Source organism: Oncorhynchus clarkii, chromosome 19 (assembly GCF_045791955.1).
Source record: "Oncorhynchus clarkii lewisi isolate Uvic-CL-2024 chromosome 19, UVic_Ocla_1.0, whole genome shotgun sequence".
In the NCBI taxonomy this organism is placed as follows: domain Eukaryota; kingdom Metazoa; phylum Chordata; class Actinopteri; order Salmoniformes; family Salmonidae; genus Oncorhynchus; species Oncorhynchus clarkii.
This window is the reverse complement of record NC_092165.1, coordinates 3,077,822-3,082,821: the sequence shown is the minus strand read 5'-3', so window position 1 is coordinate 3,082,821 and position 5,000 is coordinate 3,077,822. Positions and strand designations below refer to the sequence as shown.

At 43.3% G+C, this 5,000-nt stretch overlaps 1 protein-coding gene across 1 annotated transcript in view; it reads right to left on the bottom strand.

Moving 5' to 3' along the window:
• Positions 1-5,000, bottom strand: part of LOC139374613 (receptor-type tyrosine-protein phosphatase delta-like) — a 234,148-nt gene that overhangs the window by 203,974 nt on the left and 25,174 nt on the right. The window lies entirely within an intron of this gene.

The window sequence follows — 5,000 nt, the reverse complement described above, 5'->3', positions numbered from 1 at the left end:
TATGTCTGTCTGATGGGTTCATTATGTCTGTCTGATGGGTTCATTATGTCTGTCCGATGGGTTCATTATGTCTGTCTGATGGGTTCATTATGTCTGTCTGATGGGTTCATTATGTCTATCTGATGGGTTCATTATGTCTGTCTGATGGGTTCATTATGTCTGTCTGATGGGTTCATTATGTCTGTCTGATGGGTTCATTATGTCTGTCTGATGGGTTCATTATGTCTGTCTGATGGGTTCATTATGTCTGTCTGATGGGTTCATAACGTCTGTCTGATGGGTTCATTATGTCTGTCTAATGGGTTCATTATGTCTGTCTGATGGGTTCATGATGTCTGTCTGATGGGTTCATTACGTCTGTCTGATGGGTTCATTACGTCTGTCTGATGGGTTCATTATGTCTGTCTGATGGGTTCATTATGTCTGTCTGATGGGTTCATTATATCTGTCTGATGGGTTCATTATGTCTGTCTGATGGGCTCATTATGTCTGTCTGATGGGTTCAATCAATACCTATCCCAGTCTGTTGTTCCCACATGCTTCAAGAGGGCCACCATTGTTCCTGTTCCCAAGAAAGCTAAGGTAACTGAGCTAAACGACTACCGCCCCGTAGCACTCACTTCCGTCATCATGAAGTGCTTTGAGAGACTAGTCAAGGACCATATCACCTCCACCCTACCTGACACCCTAGACCCACTCCAATTTGCTTACCGCCCAAATAGGTCCACAGACGATGCAATCTCAACCACACTGCACACTGCCCTAACCCATCTGGACAAGAGGAATACCTATGTGAGAATGCTGTTCATCGACTACAGCTCGGCATTTAACACCATAGTGCCCTCCAAGCTCGTCATCAAGCTCGAGACCCTGGGTCTCGACCCCGCCCTGTGCAACTGGGTACTGGACTTCCTGACGGGCCGCCCCAAGGTGGTGAGGGTAGGCAACAACATTTCCACCCCGCTGATCCTCAACACTGGGGCCCCACAAGGGTGCGTTCTGAGCCCTCTCCTGTACTCCCTGTTCACCCACGACTGCGTGGCCACGCACGCCTCCAACTCAATCATCAAGTTTGCGGACGACACAACAGTGGTAGGCTTGATTACCAACAACGACGAGACGGCCTACAGGGAGGAGGTGAGGGCCCTCGGAGTGTGGTGTCAGGAAAATAACCTCACACTCAACGTCAACAAAACTAAGGAGATGATTGTGGACTTCAGGAAACAGCAGAGGGAACACCCCCCTATCCACATCGATGGAACAGTAGTGGAGAGGGTAGTAAGTTTTAAGTTCCTCGGCGTACACATCACAGACAAACTGAATTGGTCCACCCACACAGACAGCATCGTGAAGAAGGCGCAGCAGCGCCTCTTCAACCTCAGGAGGCTGAAGAAATTCGGCTTGTCACCAAAAGCACTCACAAACTTCTACAGATGCACAATCGAGAGCATCCTGTCGGGCTGTATCACCGCCTGGTACGGCAACTGCTCCGCCCACAACTGTAAGGCTCTCCAGAGGGTAGTGAGGTCTGCACAACGCATCACCGGGGGCAAACTACCTGCCCTCCAGGACACCTACACCACCCGATGTCACAGGAAGGCCATAAAGATCATCAAGGACAACAACCACCCGAGCCACTGCCTGTTCACCCCGCTATCATCCATAAGGCGAGGTCAGTACAGGTGCATCAAAGCTGGGACCGAGAGACTGAAAAACAGCTTCTATCTCAAGGCCATCAGACTGTTAAACAGCCACCACTAACATTGAGTGGCTGCTGCCAACACACTGACTCAACTCCAGCCACTTTAATAATGGAAATTGATGGGAAATGATATAAAATATATCACTAACCACTTTAAACAATGCTACCTAATATAATGTTTACATACCCTACATTATTCATCTCATATGTATATGTACAGTGCCTTGCGAAAGTATTCGGCCCCCTTGAACTTTGCGACCTTTTGCCACATTTCAGGCTTCAAACATAAAGATATAAAACTGTATTTTTTTGTGAAGAATCAACAACAAGTGGGACACAATCATGAAGTGGAACGACATTTATTGGATATTTCAAACTTTTTTAACAAATCAAAAACTGAAAAATTGGACGTGCAAAATTATTCAGCCCCCTTAAGTTAATACTTTGTAGCGCCACCTTTTGCTGCGATTGCAGCTGTAAGTCGCTTGGGGTATGTCTCTATCAGTTTTGCACATCGAGAGACTGAAATTTTTTCCCATTCCTCCTTGCAAAACAGCTCGAGCTCAGTGAGGTTGGATGGAGAGCATTTGTGAACAGCAGTTTTCAGTTCTTTCCACAGATTCTCGATTGGATTCAGGTCTGGACTTTGACTTGGCCATTCTAACACCTGGATATGTTTATTTTTTAACCATTCCATTGTAGATTTTGCTTTATGTTTTGGATCATTGTCTTGTTGGAAGACAAATCTCCGTCCCAGTCTCAGGTCTTTTGCAGACTCCATCAGGTTTTCTTCCAGAATGGTCCTGTATTTGGCTCCATCCATCTTCCCATCAATTTTAACCATCTTCCCTGTCCCTGCTGAAGAAAAGCAGGCCCAAACCATGATGCTGCCACCACCATGTTTGACAGTGGGGATGGTGTGTTCAGTGTGATGAACTGTGTTGCTTTTACGCCAAACATAACGTTTTGCATTGTTGCCAAAAAGTTCAATTTTGGTTTCATCTGACCAGAGCACCTTCTTCCACATGTTTGGTGTGTCTCCCAGGTGGCTTGTGGCAAACTTTAAACGACACTTTTTATGGATATCTTTAAGAAATGGCTTTCTTCTTGCCTCTCTTCCATAAAGGCCAGATTTGTTCAATATACGACTGATTGTTGTCCTATGGACAGAGTCTCCCACCTCAGCTGTAGATCTCTGCAGTTCATCCAGAGTGATCATGGGCCTCTTGGCTGCATCTCTGATCAGTCTTCTCCTTGTATGAGCTGAAAGTTTAGAGGGACGGCCAGGTCTTGGTAGATTTGCAGTGGTCTGATACTCCTTCCATTTCAATATTATCGCTTGCACAGTGCTCCTTGGGATGTTTAAAGCTTGGGAAATCTTTTTGTATCCAAATCCAGCTTTAAACTTCTTCACAACAGTATATCGGACCTGCCTGGTGTGTTCCTTGTTCTTCATGATGCTCTCTGCGCTTTTAACGGACCTCTGAGACTATCACAGTGCAGGTGCATTTATACAGAGACTTGATTACACACAGGTGGATTGTATTTATCATCATTAGTCATTTAGGTCAACATTGGATCATTCAGAGATCCTCACTGAACTTCTGGAGAGAGTTTGCTGCACTGAAAGTAAAGGGGCTGAATAATTTTGCACGCCCAATTTTTCAGTTTTTGATTTGTTAAAAAAGTTTGAAATATCCAATAAATGTCGTTCCACTTCATGATTGTGTCCCAATGGTTGTTGATTCTTCACAAAAAAATATAGTTTTATATCTTTATGTTTGAAGCCTGAAATGTGGCAAAAGGTCGCAAAGTTCACGGGGGCCGAATACTTTCGCAAGGCACTGTATATACTGTACTCTATATCATCTACTGCATCTTTATGTAATACATGTATCACTAGCCACTTTAACTATGCCACTTTGTTTACATACTCATCTCATTTGTATATACTGCACTCAATACAATCTACTGTATCTTGCCTATGCCGCTCTGTACCATCACTCATTCATATATCTTTATGTACATATTCTTTATCCCCTTACACTTGTGTCTATAAGGTAGTAGTTTTGGAATTGTTAGCTAGATTACTTGTTGATTATTACTGCATTGTCGGAACTAGAAGCACAAGCATTTCGCTACACTCGCATTAACATCTGCTAACCATGTGTATGTGACAAATAAAAATTGATTTGATTTGATTACGTCTGTCTGATGGGTTCATTATGTATGTCTGATGGGTTCATTATGTCTGTCTGATGGGTTCATTATGTCTGTCTGATGGGTTCATTATGTCTGTCTGATGGGTTCATTATGTCTGTCTGATGGGTTCATTATGTCTGTCTGATGGGTTCATTATGTCTGTCTGATGGGTTCATTATGTCTGTCTGATGGGTTCATTATGTCTGTCTGATGGGTTCATTATGTCTGTCTGATGGGTTCATTATGTCTGTCTGATGGGTTCATTATGTTTGTCTGATGGGTTCATTATGTCTGTCTGATGAGTTCATTACGTCTGTCTGATTCACACACACCCGTGTAGACAATAAGGATGAGTCATTCTACAGCAGGGATAATCAACTAGATCCACCAGCCAGCTGCCAGTTGGGGAACCCTGTTTTATAGGGATGGTTAATTAAGACTCAGATCTGTCTTTACATGGGGTGTCATCATGTACTGTCCCCAGTGTGTGTGTGTGTGTGTGTGTCATCATCCTATAGTAACTGTCCCCACAGAATTAGTGCTGTATGTTATGGCTTTAAGGATCAACACTCCCCTTTAAAACACTTTAAGGATCAACACTCCCCTTTAAAACACTTTAAGGATCAACAATCCCCTTTAAAACACTTTAAGGATCAACACTCCCCTTTAAACCCCTTTAAGGATCAACACTCCCCTTTAAAACACTTTAAGGATCAACACTCCCCTTTAAACCCCTTTAAGGATCAACACTCCCCTTTGAATCACCTTTATGATCAACACTCCCCTTTAAAACACTTTAAGGATCAACACTCCCCTTCAAAACACTTTAAGGATCAACACTCCCCTTTAAATCATCTTTATGATCAACACTCCCCTTTAAAACACTTTAAGGATCAACACTCCCCTTTAAAACACTTTAAGGATCAACACTCCCCTTTAAACCACTTTAAGGATCAACACTCCCCTTTAAATCATCTTTATGATCAACACTCCCCTTTAAAACACTTTAAGGATCAACACTCCCCTTTAAACCACTTTTAGGATCAACACTCCCCTTTAAACCCCTTTAAGGATCAACACTCCCCTTTAAAACACT